Consider the following 22,869-nt stretch of genomic DNA (forward strand, 5'->3'; position numbering starts at 1 on the left):
AACCAGTTATTAGTTTGCATGTCTGTCCTGTTCCATCCATAAGTTGCTTCAAGGAGGGAACATGGCATGCCATTAGCAGTGTCACCCTAGTAACTAGTTAGCTGGTATAAGGACAGGCCTGTAAAGAAGCCTTAGGGAAAGTCTATACTACAGAGTTGGCAGCTTCAAATCTTTCTTTCACTGGGAGATTCTCAAACACTGTGGATGCAGTGCTTATCAGCATTGTTTTCAATTGCCTTCTGTATCCCAAGCTGTATGTCGATGTGAGTTGGTTGATCTAGGCTTGTACATCCATCATTCATCTCATCTTCCATCATACGTAATTTAAGCCAAGTAAAGTGTAAATTAATCCTGATGTCAAATAATTTGATCCCCTTGACCAAGGACAGGTACTTCTGACCCATTAAGACTAGGTTAGAGACACAGTCTGTCAGGCATGCACACATCATCTTGTATTTTCTTTTTTACAAAAGCCATCATTTTCTAATTGTTTCCTCAGTCTGTATTTCCTGAGAAAATGTGAGCTGCCTGAGAACTTGGATCTACAGGGTCTTATTTATAGCTATGTCTCTGACAAATGCTACCTAGCAGTGCGGAGACATTTAATAAATAACTGTTGCATAAATGCATGAACAAAAGGTACAAAACACAGCACAAAAGATATAATCAAAGGCTTATGGAAAAATAAATAAGGGGGATGATATATTCAGGTGGGAATGCATTTATATCGAGTCCAGCTAAATGTGGTAGAATATGCCTGTAATTCCAGCATTCAGGAGATAGAGGTAAGGGCATCAGGAGTTCAAGGCCATATATATTAAGACCATATATATTGGCATATATTTGGCTATATAGCAAATTCAAGGCCAAGCTGGGATATATGAGATATTGTCTCCATTTCTCTCTCCTGAAAAGAACTGAGTCTAGGAGGACATGAAGTATTCAAAACTCCAAAAGTGAGTGTGTGGAAAAGAAATAGGGGAGCAGGACAAGAAGACAGAAGAATCAGGACAATAAAAGTACATGATTTGGTACTCAGATAGCAAAGTAGGGGGTTTGAAATCAAGCAGAGATGTGATTAGTAGGAAGGACAAACAGTAACTGTCTTAGATGGGGTTTGCTATTGCTGTGAAGAGACACCATGACCACAATAACTCTTACAAAAATATTTAATTGACGGTGCCTTGCTTACAGTTTCAGAGGTTCAGTCCATTGTGATCATGAAGGGGAACATGGTAGTGGTGCAGGCAGAGGTAGTGCTGGAGCTGAGAGTGCTACATCTTGCCTCAAAGGCAACAGGAAGTTGACTATCATACTGAGTGAAACTTGAGACCTCAAAGCCTGCCCTCACAGAGACACTTCCTCCAACAAAGCCACACCTACTCCAACAAGGCCACATCTCTTAACAGTGCCACTCCTTTTGGGGGTCATTTTCTTTAAAACCACCATATTGCACTCACTGGCCCCTAAAAGCTTGTAGACATATCATAATGCAAAAATGCATTCAGTCAAACTTCAAAAGTCCCCATTGTCTATAACAGCCCCAAACTTGTCTCAAAGTCCAAAGTCTCTTCTGAGACTCCTGCAACCTCTTAACTATAATCTCCTGTAAAATTAAAATAAAAAAGCAGATCACATACTTCCAACATATAATGTTGGATATACATTACCATTTCAAACCACAGGGAAGGGAGCATAGAAAGGAAATACTGGATCAAAACAAGACTGAAGACCAGCTGGGCAAACTCCAAACTTCTGTCCTTAACTCTAAAGCCAAACCCACGTGACCAAAGCTACCAAGTTCTGCTGCTTATTGTGGCTGGAACATGGTCCTCTTGTTTAATTATATCTTCACTAGCTTTCTGTTTTTCTTTACTGCTTAAGCTTGACTGTCCTTAAACTTGATATTCAGACAAGGATGGCCTCAAACTCAGAGGTCTGCTTGTCTCTGCATTCTCGGTGCTGGGATGAAAGGCATGCACCACCATACTGGCTCTAAACTTTTCTTTTCCTTTTCACAAGTTGGAAACTTAGCTGGGTGGGATCTTGCCCTGAGGTCACTACTACCTTTATTCCATTCCTTAATCTGTTTATCTTCTTGAATAAAGAATTTCGCTCCATCCTGCTTTCTGGTGCTCTTTTTCTCCTCAAATATTTTTTTCTTGCTCAGCTTGCTCCTTTCATTATATATCTTCATTAGAGTTACCACTAATATCCACATGACAGAGTCTATACTAGGCTATTTTGAGATTTCTTCAGCCAAAGGAATTAATCCAAAAGTCTTCACTTTAGCCTCAGGTAGTCTCTTTGGACAAGGACAAAATGCAGCCACTTTCTTCACCAAAATATCACAAGAACAATCATCTTTAGGCAACATATTAAAATTCTTCTCTGAAACCTCTTGAGTGATCCCTAAACAGTTCAAATGACACTTAGCACCACTGTCTTCCATGCTCCTACTAGTATGGCCCCTTAAGCAGTACTTAAATCATTTCACTGCTTTCCTAATCCAAAGTACCAAATCCCACATTCCTCCAAACAAATACATGGTCTGGCCCATCACAACAATACCACAGTCTCTGGTATCATCTTGTGTCTTACTTAGGGTTTCTACTGCTGTGAAGAGACACCACGACCACAGCAACTCTTATAAAAAAAAAGAAGTAACTATGAGTGAAGGACTGAGGATTTGAATGGTAAAAGCAGAAACATTAAAGTCCATGCATACAGAGTGAGATCCAGGACAGGCACCAAAACTACACAGAGAAACCCTGTCTTGAAAAACCAAAAAAAAAATGCATTGTTAGTTATTATCATAGGTCAAATATAAAGAAATTTATAAGTATTTTTTATCTTTTGTTGTTTTAATTTGAAATAGTTAATGTGCATGTGGTTCCATTCAGAATGTGAAATGATATCTTTTAGGAGGAAAACTGAGGAAAGCTATATTTTATTATAATATAAATTCACTTCCAGTAATACCAGAAATAAAATGTAATAGATCTAGAAAACTATGGTTTATGGTAAAGATAAGGTTATTATACTTGTTAATAGAACTCTTTCTGATTCTGCTTTATAAGACTAAAATCCCAAATACTAAAATTTGAAATGTGTTCTAGTCCACCTTCACTAGTAAGATCACAATCACCAGAATTATTTCCCTTTCCTAGATTCTGCAGAAAAAAAAGATCTTGTTTGACAAATTTTAACATGTTTCTGTAGTTTTTTAAGTGTTTAACCTGAATACCTTTGTATTCGTGAAATTTCTTCCCTCATTCCTTCAGTACTGTTTTCTGTGTATGTTGCCTTGTACCTTCCATCCATGACCCCATTGAATAACCTTTCTTTTGAAAATAGTTTTTAAAGCCTCTTAATTCAGGAGATTCCCACAGAGAATTAATATGACATCCCATTTTAATTTCTACCTGCTTCTCTCAAAAATGTATGGGGGAATAGAAACTTTGTATAGATTGTCATCATAGTGTGTGGAGTTTCATACCCACCCACTACTCACCCGAAAAGGTGAATAGCCATACAAGGGAATGGAATGAGCCACTTAGCACCACTCTGTGCAGCTTAAAATGACAGCTTTGCAGAACATATGCGAGCTCAGAATAAAGACCCCTGGCAAATTCATGCAATATGCTTTGTACACTAATAAAATTCATCACGGTCCCTTGGAACACAACAATTATTCATGCTCTCCTCATTCTATTTTTTGGTGGAGGGTGGTGGGTAGCAAATGGAAATAGTTTTGCATGGCAGTCGGGATGAAGGCAAGTGGGATGTGATTTTTCTCAGGTGTGCAGTTCAGCAAGAGATAGCAGCCTGAATATGAAGGTCGGCAGCAGTATTGCTTTTTCTTGTCAAAGCACTAGAATTAAGTAAAATGGATTTGAAATAGAAGAACATATTGTGCTGTACTTCTTATGGAAGAAAACATATCCCTATAACACTTTGTACAAGCTAACATTAGACATGGTAATTAAATTCAGTGGTTGTTCCAAGATTAATAGATGCTTTACTTCAAGTACTTTGCTAGCAGAACAAAATCAGATGGAAGCAAAATGAGAGAAAAATGAATCTCACTCTTTTCATTTCATTGAACTGTAGGAAAGCAGTTTATAGCTAACCTATCTCAAAGACCCAATATACCATCTTGTGAGGTGGTCCCTTTTTCTTCTGATACAGGAATTCCCAAGTACACTGATTGTAAAGCAGTATCTTTTGGCCACCAGCTAAGTTCCAGCTAAGTGCCACCTCATCCTTTGATAGGATACTTTACCAGGCACATTAATTTTCAGCGTAACGTAATTTTACTTCAAAAGTCTCAATTCTTGTCAATAAAGCTGTTGTTCACTAAATTATGCTCACTAGGGACTACTTTTCTTTTTGATGAAAATGCTGTTTTTAGATGAAATCAACTTATGCTTTTGCTGAGTTATGAAAAAGCAACATAATTAAGCAGTATGTTGTATCAGTTTTGTGTGAACTTGCTTTTCTTAGATAATTTTTTTCCTGGTGAAAACATTCTCTATCTCTAATAATGGAACACAATAAAATAATTTACTTGTTAGTAAGATACATTGAGAGGGTATACCATTATTTTTGTAGATTATCCTTATGAAAATACATAATCTGGATAATCACTATGAAACATAAGATAAAACCAAATGGAAGTTTATTGAATAATTATTCAAAAATATAAGTGTCATAAGAGATAGTGAATGTCTGCCTGACGTTTTCAGATTAAAGCAACTTTACATTCCAAAGTAGTGTTTGGCCCCAGTCAGGATCCTGGATCTTAAAAGAACTGCTGTAAAGAAAATTAGCCAATTGACGAAAATTAAAATATGGTTATATACATTGAATAACAACATTATATCGTGTTTAAATTTTTGCTTTTAATAATGTAGTTATGTAAGAGATTATTCTTAATATAAAATACATCTTAATGTATTGGGGAACAACAGGAAAAACAGTCTGCAATTTACCCTCAAATAATACAGAAAAATATTTCAATATCTATCTGCTTATCACTTCATTTGATCTATATATCTGTGTATGTATGTACATATGTATAGATATATTCATCCTTTTATCTATCTATCTATCTATCTATCTATCTATCTATCTATCTATCTATCTATCATCTATCTACCCACACTGAAGAAAGTTTCAATGCACTTCCTTTGGAAGTTTGCTAGGACTTATTTACCAATCTAAAGCATTATGTGATTATTGGCAACATCAGTTACATCATTTGTGTAGTCAAAACAATACTGAAGTGAGTTGCAGATATATCTGTCTGTCCTTTATGTGTATGTAGGTCTCTCTGTCTCTGTCTCTGTCTCTGTCTCTGTCTCTGTCTCTCTCTCTCTCTCTCTCCGTGTGTGTGTGTGTGTGTGTGTGTGTGTGTGTGTGTGTGTGTGTGTGTGTGTTTATGTGGTTATCCAGCCTTCATTACAAAATATTAAAATTTAGGTTCCAGTAAGAGTCAACCACACTGATTTATTTATTTCAATGCCAGAGATTAGACCCAGAGTTCAAGTACATTATTGATAAGCAGGTGCTCTACCACTAACCTGCCTTACCAGTCTGCTTTCTTTCTTTTCTATTGAAATGTATCTAGATTCGTCTCTTGACTGCTTAAGTAATTGTTAATGATATATAATTTAGTTTTTGAATAGCATTAGCTCCCCAGCAAAATGGAGCATAAAGTACAAAAAAATTCCACACACCCCCACCCCAGCCCTAGTCTTTCCTAACTTTAAAATCCTATACCAGATTGGTACATTTATTATAAGGAATGAACATTGGCTCATTATTATTCCCTGAAGACTATAGTTTACATTGGGGTTCATGGTGTTGTATATTCTACAAGTTTGGAAAATTTATAATGACATATATCCACTCTTATACTACCATACAGAATATTTCACTACATTAAAAATCTCTTGTGTTTATTCCTTCCCTTTTCAAACTCTGGCAGCTAATGATCTGTTTACTGTTTCCATGGTTTTGACTATTTGAGAATGTTATGAAGTTGAAATCAGAATCCGGTTTAACACACACACACACACACACACACACACACACACACACACACACACCAGATAAATGTCTTTCATCATGTAACATGCATTTAAGGTTTCTTATTCCTTAAAATTTAAATTTATTTATTATGATAAATTAACTCTTGTGGCCATGCTTAAATGTTTGCACTTGAAATACAGTTTATATTATGAATAATTACCTTTTAGTGTCCCATCACATGATACTATACAAAATTTAAAAGTTATCCTTGAAGATAGATTATGTTACTTATGAATTTCATTTTAGTATAGAAAAAGAGACACCATAAAACTTTTCTAAAAAAAATCAATGTGGATGTTTCTTTAAAAAAATTAAAAGTAGAATTATCATGATTCCAGATATTCTCTTTCTCAGTATATGCTCCCCAGTTTGAAAGTAAGATGTGAAAGAGGTATTTTTACAGCAATGTTCACAGAAGTGTAATTCACAGTGGATGGAAGGTAGCAGTAACACAAAGACCCAATGGATAAATAAATAATTAAAATGTGATATAATGATACCATGTAATAGAATACTATTTAACTTTATTTTTGCAAAACATTTTTAAAAGGAATGAGAGATAGTTTTTTCTGGATTCATTTTGAGTGACTATGGCCCAACAAGACAGGTTTTTGGTTACTCCAAATTCTATATTCCATTGTGGAAGTAATTTTATGAAGTTTTATAGTTTCAGGGAACAGAAAATGTCATAAATCAAGGCAAGTACATCAAAGGTGGTTACAGCAAGAAGGGGGAAGCTTTTCTAGAGGCCCAAGGTGTTATCTTATGACATTCTTAGCTTTTGAGTTGGTGGAAGCTAGTGGTCTGCTAAGTTAATAGATTCCAAAAGGATTCTATTAGTCATAAGATATTAATTATGGTGTAGAGGTGGAAAAGGAATGGCTGTTCTGGAGAATTAGAACTAGCCCAAGATAAGACAAGTAGCTTTTGGGCTTCCAACAATTCAGATCTCTCCACAGGATTGAAATTCTGATCAATCAGTCTTTGCAGACACAGCTTCTATTCAGGAGTTTTTGTTTTACAATTCCTCCTGTTGACCAAGCACCACATGTTGTAGAGGCAGGAGCCATGTTATACATTCTTTCTTTTATTTTTTGAGATTGTGATATAATTACATCATTCTATTCTCTTTCCTCCCTCCAAACCTTCATACTTACTACTCATTGCTATCTTTCAAACTCATGCTCTCTTTTTTTATTAATTGTTTTACATATACATATATATACCTAAATATATAAATACAACCTGTTCAGTCCATAAAATGTTACTTCTATCCATGTTTTCAAGGCTGGCTACTTGATATGATATTGCTGTGGGATAATGCTTTTATAGACTGGTTTAATAAAATGCTGGTTGGCCAGTAGCCAGACAGGAAGTATAGGTGGGGTGAGCAGATGAGGAGAATTCTGGGAAGAGGAAGGCTGAGTCAGGACTCACCAGCCAGACACAGAAAAGATGTGAAGGCAAAACTGAGAAAAGGTACCAAGCCACGTGGCTAAACATAGATAAGAATTATGGGTTAATTTAAATGTAAGAGCTAGTCAGTAATAAGCTTGAGCTAACAGCCATACAGTTAGTAAATAATATGTCTCTGTGCGTTTACTTGGGTCCAAGTGGCTGCAGGACTGGCAGGAGAGAGAGATTTGTCCTGACTGAGGACTGGGCAGGACACAGGAAAACTTCAGCTACAAATGGTGCCAAAATGTGGGGCAAGACTTTCCACCTAAAACCTGAGAAAACTTAAAAAAAAAAAAAGATTCTAAAACAGAGCCAAAACAGCTTCCTAGTTGTGTCTCTCAGGCAAGTCTTGAGCTACAGTATGGTGGGTTTGCAGCAGCTGTGGGCTTGAGTACAGCATGGTGGATTTCTGCCGCAGTACATAGTAGTATCTCCAAACCACACAGTGCACTGCATGGCAGATTTAGCTTTTACTAATACAAAAAAAAAAAGATTTCTGAGCTACACAATGCTTTAATGGAGGCATAGACCCACTGCTTCTGAGACTTTGTGGTACACATGGCTCCCAAAGCCAAAGCTGGCAGTAAACATAGTTCTGCCATGTTGGAAAGCTGAGGTGGGTGGAGCCAGCAGCCAAAGCTTCTATTTTAGTCCTAATAATGATGCAGTTTAAAGCAATAGATTCACAATAAAACAGATCCAGATAAAATAAACCTCTAAACGGTTTACGATGTGTCTAAAAATATACGTAGGCTTGGAAGAGAGAGGAAAAGGAATATAGACAGTTATATAAAGAAATAGAAAGTTTTAAAAAATAAAGTCTTTAAAGATAAAGTAAAGGTAATTTAAAATAAGCCATGTAAAGATGGATATTACACCGAGAATCTAGATTATGTTGTCTTTGGGATTTTTAACTGCAGAAAGACATTTGATTGTAAAGGCTACTGAGATATATATATACATATATATATATATATATATACACATATATATGTATATGTATATATATATATTATCTTGACTTCAAAATTTATGTCTAAGGATATGTTGCTTTGGAAAATAGGTTCTGCTGTTGTTTCCACAGGAAGTGAGAGGCTATTGATTAGTTTCAGGTTAAGATGAATCAGATTTGATCAAGTCAGACCTCCTGAACCTTAACAGATGGAACCTATCAACAAAGGACTTGGTCATTATCTTGAATTTTCTCAGGATCTCCATAAGACTACCAGCACCCCCTATCAGCAGGAAGCAGCTTAGAAAACTATAAGAATTATGGGTTAATTTAAGTATAAGTGCTAGTCAGTAATAAGCTTGAGATAATGGTCATACAGTTCATAAATAATATAAGTCTCTGTGTGTTTACATGGGTCTGGGCAGCTGCAGGACTGGTGGGTGAGAGAGATTTGTCCTAACCAAGGACTGGGAAGGACACAGGAAAACTTCAGCTATATTGTATAACTAATTTTTGTGCTCTTACCTCTGAAAGACTATTTCTCCAACTCTCCCATCTGGTCTGACAACACTTCCTTCAAGAGCAAAAGACCATGTAACAAAAACACCATGAGAAAGCATGAGAAGCCCTCTTTTGAGTTAGTTGTTGGTCAGGGTTCCCAAAGAGACTCCCAAAACCTTTGCTGCCTTTCTGAGGTGGAATGCAAGTCCCTATTGCTGAAGATACCATGCACTTCAAACACAGGGCCCAGAGGCCCCTGTGCTAGAATTGATTTGAATGCTTACTCCTTGAGGAATAGCTTTAATGATACCAGCAGGTATCATGCAAGCTTTCAAAAAGGGGAAACAGCCAGCACTACTACACCACTATGACATCTTTGAGCCACAACAATGACCAACATGGCATGATAACCCTATAGGTGTAATAGTGGAATGCATACCTTGGTGGTGACCAAAAGCTCTCTGATTGGGACTTAAGACTCAACAAGAAGGAAATCATGCCTGCTACTGGAAACCTAGTCAGCACCCCAAGTGTTGTGGATCTTGGAGGAGAACCTAAAAGCACCAGCAGAATCTCTAACTTTTAAAAGAAAGGAAATTCTGAAATGTACTATAATATAGGTGAATCTTGAGGACATTATGCTAAATAAAATAAGTCATGTACTAAAGGACAAATTCTGTGTGTTACATGTATATAATGCATCTAAATTAGTCAACAAAGACAGAAATATACTGGAGGTGCCAGGGACCACTAGAGGGGGAAAATGAGGTGTTGCTTAATGTATATAAGATTTTGGTTTTGCAAGATGAGAAGAGTTTTAGAAGCTTCCTTCCTTCTTCCTAGCTTTCATAGTGCTGAAAGGTGCTCTGCAGGCTGCTGGAGGAATAAAAACATCTGTGGTCTTACCCAGCTGTGAATTTTATGAGCTTTAAATAACACCTGCCTGGCAAGATGTGTCCACTGATGACATGGCTGTTATGGGGGTAACTAATGGCATTCTGATTGGATTTGAGGACTAATCCACAGGAAAACAATTCATATCTGGTCAATATCCCATGGTTGTATAATTCGTAGACCCTGTGGGGGAACTTACTGCTTATTTTGTGAAATGGGCTTGATGTCAAATTTTCTTCTACATATTTATGTTTATACACATAAATTAGGACTGCTCTTAGCTTGAGTCAGATCAACTTCTACTTGAAGTGGTCAATAATTAATGCAGAGAAACATAACTGGTCAAAGTGCTGAGAAAAAGAGATCACTAAGTGCTTTGCATAGAACATTTCTATCACCCTCTTCTGTGGCTCAAGTAACATCACAGAAGATGGGGTGGAAATAATGAAAGGACTGGAAGGAGTACTGATAAATGCTATCTTCTGGATATGATGTGGCTGTTGCATCCTGTGGGGGACCAGTCCCCACCTTTTACAGGGTTCTTATGAGGAGGAGAGAGGGATAAGAAACTTGTAGATAGAATGACAGGCCTAGCCAAGAAGAAGAAAGAAGACAGAAACACAGGATAGCTTTGGGAGGACCTGGGTCAATACCCAATGGCCCAGAACTTTATTCAAAAGGGCTTTTTATAACAATGCCCAGGGGAGGGGCAAAAGACCTCCCCTTTGCTAGATACAACCAAGTGTAGACCCTTCCAAATACCTGGTACCCAGGCCCATATTCCAATCAACCTCTTATGCAGTCCTTCTGGGTAAAGCAAGCTCAGATATCACTAGGAAACTTCTGTGGGCTCCCAAAGGTCCCCCTGATTAATAGTTTAAATCACAAGTAAGGGTACAAAGCTTAACTCTAGGCAACTCTGACTCAGGTTTCCACTAAGAGCTTGCAAGTAGCTGGAATCACCACAGCACTACTCCTGCTCACTAGGGCTGCCACATCTCCCAGTAATGAGTAGATGATGATAAAGATGGAATATCCTTTTTGGAATGGGTCTAAAATGACTACAACAGTCTTAGCTGCACCAAGCCCTTTTTTAAATCAATAAACTCCTGATGCAACCACACCAAATAAATTAACAAACTCCTGATGCAACTGCAACAAATAAATCAATACACTTCTAATGCAACTGCATCAACTTAAAGACTCCCTTAGCTTCACCAAACATTAACAGGGGAACATAATTCTAACATAAATATCACTCTACATAATTACAATTTTCTCAAACTTACATCCAAAAGCACACTCTTAATAGAACCATTAATACTTTAAAAACTTTAGCAAAAATACACTTTAAAGCAATCTCTTAATATAACTATTTGCATTTCTTGCTAACAAAACATAGGATAAACTTCTGATGCATTCACATTAAACTTAAATATTCCCTTAGCTTCTCCAAATCATAGTGCATTAATACCAACAGGTTAACATAATAACTCTAACATAAATATTACTATACACAATTATAATCTTACAAACCTACATTCAAAAGCAATACTCTCAATATAACCATTAACACTTTAAAAACTTTAGCAAACGTTCAAAAGCAATTTCTTAATAGAACTATACAAAACATAGGGTACATTAACACAAGTTAACATCAGTCCACTCAAGGGACAAGAAAATATTTTTTTATTATTAAATTAAATAGACTGAGGAATATTAACTTCCCCTTTTCTTTATAATTTTTTAAACTGCATCTTGAGCTTGAGAAAAAAAAAACCAAACTTTTCCATTTAAACAGTTCCATTTTTAACACAAAACAGTTCATGAATCACCACAGTTGTTAGAGTCTATATGCATAAGTAAATTCAAAATTGTCCCATTTCAATGGAATCTCTCCTGTCCATCTCATTTCTTTAGTCCAAAAAGTTCAATAAGTAATTCTGGTACCAGTCTTCCAAATATGAAGAAACACGTAACCAAAAACATTTTGCAGTTAACAATTCTAGTTCAAACAAGCATCTCTGAAACTTTTGCTCTCAGCAATAGAGGCACTTGTAGTTACAGCAGCATTTTATGTCAGTCTTTCCCTAAGAACCTTGCCTCAGGGTGAAGTAACTGTCATAATAACTGAGCTGCTACAAGCTCTTTGGAATAGCTCTCTGTGCAGCCAGCAAACAGAAACTGCAAGGCTTTTGGCTCCTGGATTTCATAGCTTTCCCAGTCCTGGTCTGTCTCTGCCTCCCATAACTGGGCCATTCCCAGGACCCCTGTGTCTAGAGGCCTGAGTGTTTTCAATTGCCTCATGCCACACGGGCTCAAGAGGCTGCTCCTGCTATGAGCTGCTGCTCTCAGCACCTGGGGTCCAGGAGGAAACCCAGCCATGGCCAGTCATGGATGCTGCACCCTGGCTGAATTACCTGTTCCTCCAGGAGTCCTCCTCCAAGTATGCTGCCCTGCTTGCATGGCTGAATGCTGCCCACAGGGCAACTCTATGGTTCCACCCATACCCTAACCCTGGCGGCTTGAGCTGGCCTAGGTTCTAACATTGCTTCTGTTCTGCCTGAAGCACAGGTCTCATTTCTACAGTTCCCTGGGCTCCAGCGCATCTCAGCTGTTTGGCCACTGACATTGCTTCTCTGCCCAGGGCAGCAGTCTCCGCTGCTCATTGCTGCTCGTCATTCACCTTTTCCCATGGAACAGTGTCTCTGCTCCTCACTTCAGCTTCCTCTCAGCAGAAAGTTTGCAGAACCCCACTGCTCAAACTGTCTCTCAGGTGTCTGCCACCTGTGCTGTGCTGATGCCTCACAGGTGTCAGCTGCCTATGCCTGGTTGCTGCTGCTTGTACTGGCTATAGCACTCACTGTTGTTAGCAGCTTCTGGAGCTTCTGAAGCTGTTCAGACTGCCAAGCTCACAATCTGCTATGGATGCTGTTTTCTGCATCCCAGGTTCTGCTTGTACTGGGTGGGAGGGAACTATTCTACTTTAAATTAAACCCTCTATTAAACCTTCACCATTTCCCAAGACCTAAAGCCTATATTCTACCCTAATATACCTAAGCCTACATTTCTATGACTTACTTATACTACCATCTTCAAACCTAATTTAGTAGGTAGAGATTGAGATAGAGAGAAAGAGAAATTTAGAGATACTTATTACAGCCTAACTTTAACTACTTTCTTATTTAGTTTAACTTGAACTCTACTTTATATTTAAAATTTTACTCCCAAAGAATACAATACCACTACTTTAACCTTAATATAAAACCAGATATACCCAACTTGTACTTTCCTACTCTCACTTAACTTCCTCCACACCCAAGTCCCTAGTTCTGGTGCCAACTGTGGGGGACCAGCCCCCACCTTTTACAGGGTTCCTATGAGGAGGAGAGAGTAATAAGAAATATTATGTAGAGTGATAGGCCTAGCCAAGAAGAAGAAAGAAGACAGAAACACAGGATAGCTTCAGGAGGACATGGGTCAATACCCAATGGCCCAGAACTTTATTCAAAAGGGCTTTTTATAACAATGCCAAGGTGTAGGGACCTCTCCCTGGTAGCTACAACCAAGTGTAGACCCTTCCAAACACCTGGTAGCCAGGCTCATGGTCCAATCATCCTCTTATGCAGTCTTGCTGGGTAAAGCAAGCTCAGATTTCACTAGGAAACCTCTGTGGTCTCCCACAACAGCCATGAACTCCATAGCAAATATGGTAACATGCACAAGACCTGCAGAATATTGGGCCTACTGATATATCATGGATTGGGGAGGGGCTCATGAGGTGCAGTCTCCTCCTGAAAAGCTATAAATAGCTAATGATTGATGGGAGAGGAGAAATTGTATTCTTTTGTGTTATAGCCATTGATAACTTTCCCTTGCTCAATTATATAGCTCTCAGCCCATTCTCATACAAGCAATCATAGTTCAGCAGAATGAACACACAAAAGATATGAAAATAGGAGTGGGGTTTGTTGGGAAGGAGAAAAGATTTAGCAAAGTGGGAGGGGGATTAAGAGGACAATAGGAACAAGAAATGTGCCCTAAGTACATTTTGACTCCACTTCCATTTTTTCATCAAATCATCTGTCCTCAAGTGTTGTGATCAGGAACGTGGAGAGGGTAGGCTAGCTCCTTATATTATCAGCAATGGCAAGTTGGGTGAGCCCACTGCTTAGGATTTTACTGAGCAGTCATCATGATCTCATTGTGAGCAGGCATTAACTTCAATAGCTCCACTGATGAAGAAATCACCTCCTTGTGGTTTTTCTGAGAGACTCAGCAATCTCCTAGTTGACTTAGTGGGAGCCTCCCACTGTGTTCATATCCACTTCTTACTGAGATCCTCTGTCAGAGTGAGTAGAATGCTAACAATTTTGCACCCCTGGCTCTCTGTGGGATCCAGGTTTCTATATCCTCCTGTGAAAACTGAGAACTTGAGTCAGACACTGTTGTGAGTGATATTGGCTCTTCTATCTCCCAACTCTCCCCAAGTGGAGCAATATGCATAATGACAAAGGCATCTTACACCTTTGTACCTGTCCAAATAGTGACTATTCTCAATATCGCTGAAGTAATCAGTACAGGGCACTATCTTCTTTACTCAGGAAGGAGAGGTGAAGGGTTAATCCCCATTTAAGAAGACAGGAGGAATATAAGAATATTGAACCCCTGGTATAGGAAAAGGCTTACAATGATATGTCTGTAGTGGGTAGCCATTCCAATCTTAATCTGGAAATTCCAACCCCCATTGAGGCTTTGTTAACTGTCACGCCTACAAGACGGGGCCAAGTGAGGACCCTGAAGACCCAAGACCCGGATGGGATGCGCCATCTCTCTTGGTTCCTGGACCCTGGACGCTGGAGGTAGACTGAGCAGAGTTCTCCAGAGAACACCGCCAGACTGCACTATGTCTTTCCCAGACCCTGCAACCTACCTATCCCTTCACTTGTAAGTTACCCCACAAAATAAACCTTCCTTTTAACTACATGGAGTGGCCTTAATAATTTCACCAATATATGTCCATTTCCAAATTGACCCAAAACATGTCCTTAAGAAAGTAACTCTCCTCCCTCTCAGCAGTCTTGTTCTTTTACTTTATGGGCATGGACTATATGAACAAAGGAGTAAGTCTCTGTTGAATTTGGTCTTGGATATTATGTCTTTGTTTGAAAAATCATGTTCTTTTGTGTTTATAATCTCAAGACAGAACAAAGTCTTGAAGAGTCTAACATGTCACTCTGTCACACAAACCTTATCCTTTATTTCTTTTTCATTTTGTTTTCTTTCTTCTTTTTTTAAAAAAGAAAGGATCTTGCAATGTAGTCCAGGCTAGACTGAAACTCATGCCCCTCTTGTTTCAGTCTCCCAAGTGCTGAGATTATAAACATGTGCAACCATAACTTGGAACAATAGTTTTCTTACAAAAAACTAACTCTATCCTCCTGAACACACCTAAAGCTGCTTGTGCCCATTGGTTAGGAGCTTCCACACCACTGCTTCACATCTTATCTTCTGCAGCTTCTTGCTCCAATTCTCTGTCTTGACCAACTGTTACTCTGATATTGCTTTAGAATTTTGTTTTCTTGTGTTGGATCATCCATTCATTTATTCACACAAAAACATTAAGCATCTTCTATGTACAAAGCCTTCCTAGCGCTGCTCAATCCACTGTCTGTGTCAATCCTTGTGATATCAAGACAGAAACTCTGTATTCCAACCTTACTACCCCCCCAAAAAAAACTATCCAATTACATTAATGCCACTCCTGTGACACACTTCTGTACTCCCCATCAATAAACCTAGCAAAATCCTACATAGGGGCTATGGATTTTCCTGTGCTGAGGGTTAATCTTTCTTTTCAAGATCACCATTCACTTTTCTTCTGTGACTGCTTAAATAACTACAACTCATAAGGAACAATTCCATACTAGGTAGCTACTGATGTGTCATAAAATAACCCTAAAACCAAGTAGCTCTGATATCAATCATTACTTATTACTTCATGTTTATTTGTCTTGGCTGAGCTTTATTCTAGGCTGGGTAGTTTGGAGTGCTTTTGCTAAGGTAGATTGGTGTGTTCTCCACATCTCTCATTCCTTCTTGTAATGGGTAGAAGGTGCTATGTTAGACATGTGCTTCTTGTAGAGAAGGTCTAAAGGAGAGAAAGATGTGAGCCGAATTGTACAAATACTTTCTATTGTTGTTTGCTTTGTTTTTGTTTTAAGATTCTGTGTCCCATTCACTAGATTTTATTGTCCTAAGAATTTAACATGGCTAAGTTCAAGAGCAAGGAATCACATTCTACTCATGTGAGAAAGGATTGCAGTTATTTGGCAAAAGGTCTGAGTAAGGAAGAAGAGGAAACTTTTGCTCATGGAAACAGACTTGTGTACTTCTCAACAGCTTCCCCTAGCTCCATTTTTGCTGTTATCATAGGTCTTATGTATATGTTGGCCTGAACCATCTTCAGATTGGCATATCTTTGGACATTATGAAACATGGCTTTCAATGAGTAACTTTCCTTTTAATTTTCACTTAAATTTAGCCTGGTGACCTCACAATAATATTCACATTATTGTCCAATGTAATTGGAATGCTAAGATCTAATATAGGCATATTCTCATTTCTCTCTCCATCTCTCCCTTTCTTCTTCTTTTAATATTGTCCTGGGGTTTGAACTTAGAGCCTTGCCCACACTAGGGAAATCCTTTACAACTGAGTTGCATTACTTAACCCCCAGAATTAGTCTTTTTTTAAGTTTCCCCTTTTGTTGGAAATAGATTTTTCTCACATAATATATCCTTATTATGGTTTCCTGTTGCTGGAAGTTTCTCTGGTCCTGCTTGGCCCTGCGGTAAGAGCTGCTTGATCCCAAGTAAACACATAGAGGCTTATATTATTTACAAACTATATGGCCTATGGGTCAGGCTTCTCACTAGCTAGCTCTTACAACTTAACTCAGCTCATTTCTATTAATCTATGCATTGCCATGTGACTTTGTGGTTTACCAGTACTTATACATCTAGCTCTCCTGGCGGCGGCTCTCAGCGTCTGCCCCATTCTCCTTTCTTCTCCTCTCTCTCCAGTTCAAATGTACCACCTACCCTTATTCTGCCTCACCATTGGTGAAACAGCTTTATTTATCAACCAATCAGAGCAACACATTCACAGCATACAGAATGATATCTCACAGCAGTTCCCCTCCCTCTACTCTTCCCAATTCCTCCCCCACATTCACTTCCATCTGGATCCACTCCTTTACTGTCTCTTACTAGAAAAGAACAGGCTTCTAAGAGGTAACAACCAAATGTGAAAAAATAAAATATATTAAGATGAAGCAAGCCGGGCGGTGGTGGCGCAGGCCTTTAATTCCAGCACTCAGGAGGCAGAGCCAGGTGGATCTCTGTGAGCTCGAGGCCAGCCTGGACTACCCAAGTGAGTTCCAGGAAAAGCGCAAAGCTACATAGAGAAACCCTGTCTCGAAAAACCAAAAAAAAAAAAAAAAAAAAAGATGAAGCAAAAACCATCATATTGAAGTCACATAAAGCAAACAAAGGAAAAGAGCCCAAGGGAAGGCATGAGAATCAGAGACCCATTCATTCACACACTCAGGAATCCCATAAAATTACAGTAAACTGGAAGCCATAACATATACCTGGTACAGACCCCTGCAGGCCCTGTGCATGCTGTTTCAGTCTCTGTGAGTGCATGAGGGATTTTATCATATTGATTTAGAGGGTCTTGATTTCTTAGTGTCCTCCATTCCCTCTTGCTTTTATACTTTTTCCTCCTCCTCTTCTGCAGGGTTCCATGAGAGAAAGGGTTTGATGGGAACAATCCTGTTTAAGACTGAGTGTTTCAGATCTCCCTTCTCTGCATATTGTCCAGTTGTAGATCTCTATATTTCTTCCCATCTGCTGTGTAAGAAGCTTCTTTGATGCTGGTTGAGCAAGGCACTGATCTATGAGTATAGCAGAATTTCATTAGGAATGATTTTTATTGCTGCATTTTTTTTTCTATTTTTAGAACAGTAGTATTTGGTTTTACCCTAGGTCCCTGGGCTATATAGTCTTAGGTTCTCAGTCACTCAAGCAGTGTCAGATATGGGTTCCTTCTCATGAAGTAAGTCTTAAGTCAAATTAGGTATTGATTGGTTATTCCCACAAACTTTGTGCCACCATTTCATTAGCATATCTTGTAGGCAGGAGAGCATTGTGTATCAAAGAGTTTGTGGCTGGGTTGCTGTTTACATTTCTCTTTTGATAGTATGCAGAATACCTTCCTGTACTAAAAATACTAGCAGGTAAGTTTGAAGGTTCTATGTACACGCTAGCTTGACTTCTCCATGTTCAATGAGTTGTGTAGGTGTTGTCTTCAGTAATGAAGCCTTGCTATCAGTTTGTAGAGATCAACCTATTGTCTTGGCAATAGACTGCATTGTTTGGAGATTCCCATGAGACCCTTTTGGCCAACAAGTCAATTAGATGTAACCCAGATACAGTACTGGAAGCTTCATTTGGTGACAAGAGATGGTCAGTTGGGACTCTGTCTCCCCCATTATTTGGTGATTTCATTTAGATCACCTTCCTGTATGTATATATATTTAGGAAGCTTCTCCTATATTATCATACAACCACTCAAATGGCCCTTAATTTTGGCTGTTTCTCCCCATATTCTTTCCCTAGTTCCCCTTCTCCTTTTCCCCTATCCACTTGATTCTCTTGTTCCAATAATCTCCTCCATCCATCTATAACTTTTCTATTTCCCCTTTCTATGTAAATATATCTGGCCCCCCAACCCCACCCCACTCCCTCACTCTGTACCTAACCTCTGTGGTTCCACAGATTGATGCTTAGTTCTGATTGACCTAACAGCTATTGTCTCTCTGGATGTGGATTACATCACTCAGGATAATTTTTTTTTCTAGTTCCATACATTTACCTGCAAATTTCATGATATCATATTTTTAACAGTTGAGTAATACTCCATTGTGTAAATGTACCACATTTTCTTTATCCATTCTTCTGTTGAGAAACATCTAGGTTGTTTCCAATTTCTGGCTATTATTAATAGAGCAGCAGTCAACATGTTTGAACAAGTTTCTTTGTGGTATGATGAATCATCCTTTGGGTACAGCTGAATCTTTGTTTTTTTTGAGACAGGTTTCTCTGTGTAGCTTTGTGCCTTTCCTGTAACTCACTCTGTAGCCCAGGCTGGCCTCAAACTCACAGAGATCCGCCTGCCTCTGCCTCCCAAGTGCTGGGATTAAAGGCATGTGCCACCACTGCCCAGCGTGGGTATAGCTGAATCTTGAGGTAGATTAATTCCCATCTTTCTGAGGAACTGCCACACTGATTTTAATAGTGGCTGTACAAGTTTGCACTCCCACAAGCAGTGAATGAGTGTTCCCCTTATTCCACACCCTCTTCAGCAGGAGCTGTCACTTGTTTTATTGTTTCTAGTCATTCTGACTTCTGTACGATGAAATCTCAAAATACTTTGATTTCAGGCATAGTCAAGACATGCGAAGTTGCTTCTGGACTAGAGAATATTTATGGAAATATTATTAGAGAATCAGTGGTGGATAATCTATTTTGAGTTTTAAAAATCAGTTAGTTCTGTTCGATTAATAAATGATAAGTGTACAAGTCTATGTCTTTGAGTCAGCTTTGAGAATGTGAACATGCTCAGGGAACATGAGGAAATACACAAATTTAAAAGATGGGATTAATTTGAAAGGTGATATACACGTTTTCGTTGGGTAGTGATAAAAGAAGTGGTATTTATTAGAGGATGTACACAGTTGACATGAACTGGAAATATTAACATTGTCTATTTCAAGCTGATTCAAACAAGTTAGCAGCACTAACTATCCTGATAAATTGGCCTGAATTTTTTTGTTTTGTTGCATTTTTGTTTTTAATGCAGGTCAGAGAGCAGTAACACTAAGCTTGACATCAGGCCAATGTATTATGTGTTGTGATGAAAAGATTGGTCAACTGAAAGTTCAGAATCCTCAATTATTGATCTAGGTGAGCCACCACTTTGGCTGTATGTATTTGGATAATTCTTATAACCTCTCTGAGTCTAAGCTTTTTCTCCTATAAAACATAAGCTGTTATAAAAAACTTTTAAGGCTTTGTCATGCAGTACAATTCTATGATCCAAAGAAACAATTATTTAACAATGTTAATCCTTCTCTGTTGGTTCTAACCATATCACAGTTGCTAAAAGCAAATGCAGGGTTCTACCAGTACTTGAATAAAAACCAGATAATTACTTACCTTCTGCTACTAATTATGTATAATGACATAAGCTATACCATAGATTCAGTGCATTCTTAATCTAGTTATTGTCTTAAAGTTAGGGAAGAATATGTGGCTATTACAATGTAATTTTTTTTATTATTTTTAAGTGCTAGGGATTGATCCCAAGGACTAGTACATGCTAGACAAGCACTCTACCACTGAGCCAGCAAATTCATTTTAAATACTAGAAAAACAGCTGAAATGCATGAGTTAGTGATAATGGGTTTGTGTTATCATGCTTATATGTAGATAATCCATTTTCCCATTCAGCAAATGTATACTGTAAATGATATAATGAAGGCCTTGCTAATGATTGGTGACTGGGGTGTCTTTCATTACCTCAAGAACTGATTTTTAAGCAATCAATGATAGCTTATTTTTGAGATCCCTAGTGTTCTTATTTTAGTTACAAACCGAAAAGAATTGTAAAGATATTGTAATTGATTTGCTGGCAAGTTTACAGCCTGTACAAGTGATTTATTGAGTTTCCATGGCTCCCCGTGAATTTCAGCAGCTAGAGTTATCCACTTAGGATTTCCCAGTACATTAGCTTGGTGGTATGATAGGCTGTCTTCACATGTAGGTTGTATCTTCCATCTACTTCTCTGTGTCATTAATAAGTTAGCTATTTTTTGACTGTAATTATTGCTACTTGGGCTCTTAGAATACACACACTTCACTCAACAGTTTGGTGGAGCTCTAGTATCAGAAGACAAGTCCTTGAACACCTGAGAGTAAACAGCAATTATGAGTAAAAGATTTCCCACATTATCCTAGAAATAAGGGAAATAATGTCAAAGTACTTTGTAAATTTCAAAACTGCTACTAGAAACACATCACAATTATCTTGTTTTTACTTTTCATCTTTTTTTGTAGTTCAGAATGGTAAAGATAAAAATAATCTACATTTGTCCACAAATCTGATGTCCCTAAATGCCATATTGAAAACCACAAAGTCACAGAATTTATTTACTACTTGGGTCACATTATCCTGCTCTTTCCAAATTTGTTCTTTGTATATGTGTATCTGTATATGTTTTCTTGAGACAAAAATGCCACTGTCTTCTGATTTTAATTAATAAATTAAATTTAATTAATAAAATATCACTTTATTCAAATACATTTATTTTTTTGAATTTTAAAAGAACAAGAGGTAGTTTTGTGGAAATACTCATCGAATTCAGTCCCCTTAGAAGAGCCTAGTGTTAGCATGACCCCATTGCCCAAGTTCAGCTCTCAAAAAATGTTTAATGTTTTGGTTTTTGTTAAAATCTTTCATCTTCTCTCTATAAAACTCTGCTCTGAAATCATTTCTGGTTTTTGATGTTCCCCCTAACATTTTTACGGAAACATTGTATGAGAGAAGCATGAGACAGGTACCCAATTTCTTTTAATTTTTCTGTCAAGCAAATCTATGTTAAAGAAAATCTCCATCTGTGTCTGAAACTGTCAGTGGTTCTATTGCAACATGAACAAAATTAGCATTCTAATTTATGCACATCTTACCTCAGATCTCAGTTTAAATTTTAGGCTAGAAAAGCACTTTGCTGTAGGGGACTTTCCTGAGCACTGTAGGACTGCACTGAGCAGTTTCATCATCTCCAACTTTAAACAATCCAAAATGGTCTCAAATGTTCCTGGAGGGCAACATTGCCCCTAACTGAGAACCACTAACTTAGAGAGATCATTGAGACAATTCCACAACTTAGTGGGTTTTTTTTTTGTGTGTGTGTGTGTGTGTGTGTGTGTGTGTGTGTGTGAAAGCTTTTCTCATATTAGTCCACAATGTGTGATCATTCTCTGTTACAAAGACTCCAAGAGCTGTGTTATGCCTGCAGCAAACTGTTCTCCTGCAGAGGAGACCACCAATTCCACAGGCTTACCATGTGCTATTTATGCCACTAAGTGCTATTCATTTGTTAGTGTATTGAAGTCTTTGTTTCATGTATGAGGAAACCCAGGTAGCAAATTGAATTTCCTAAGAACCTTTAATCCAAATTTTGGATAAAGCAAATGCTCTCAGCTTTTTAAATGCCTAAAATGTGTTTACAGTCTAAGTTATGCTCACTCCATGGTTTTGAGCGTCTCATTTCATTTCCATGTTCCTTAATTTTGTCAATAGTTTTCATTATTACTTGTATTGGGTATAGTTTAAATAAAACAATTATTTTTCTTTGGCTTAGTACTCCACTTGAAATATCCTTCAAAAGAAATTTTGGATTTCCATGTAGCCTGTGAACCTACTAGTGTTCTTTATCTCCCACCTCCTGAACACTGGGACATGTGGGACCCATAGACACTCAATAAATTCTTACCAATTGACTGGTTAAACAATAATATGTTTATTACCACAGATATTCCAAGTATTTCCCCAAAGTATGTCAATAATCTCTGCCATATTAGCAGTTCATGATGCACTATGAATATCTTTTGGTATATTCTAGGAGCTTATTTATCTAAATTAGAAGGTCCCATTGGCATTTCCTTTTCTTAAGTTTTAAGTTATCAACAGTAGCTACCCATTACTTAGGTTCAGTAGACATTAACTTCGAAATGGGAGGCAACTTGCAGACAAAAGGTAAATGGATAAGTCAGCCATCAATCCAGTTACATAAATGTTGAATTTAGCTCCATAAAAGTTTACTTTATCTTGAATCTTTC

At 37.9% G+C, this 22,869-nt stretch overlaps 1 long non-coding RNA gene across 1 annotated transcript in view; it reads left to right on the top strand.

Annotated features, from left to right (window-relative positions):
* Nucleotides 1-22,869, top strand: part of LOC128114660 (uncharacterized) — a 61,035-nt gene that overhangs the window by 10,421 nt on the left and 27,745 nt on the right. Inside the window, exon 2 of the long non-coding RNA XR_008219858.1 lies at nucleotides 19,829-19,932. This is a non-coding gene — a long non-coding RNA (uncharacterized LOC128114660). The remainder of the gene's footprint in view (nucleotides 1-19,828; nucleotides 19,933-22,869) is intronic.

The sequence above is a fragment of the Peromyscus californicus genome, unplaced genomic scaffold, assembly GCF_007827085.1.
Source record: "Peromyscus californicus insignis strain IS unplaced genomic scaffold, ASM782708v3 Scaffold_10__1_contigs__length_136768540, whole genome shotgun sequence".
In the NCBI taxonomy this organism is placed as follows: domain Eukaryota; kingdom Metazoa; phylum Chordata; class Mammalia; order Rodentia; family Cricetidae; genus Peromyscus; species Peromyscus californicus.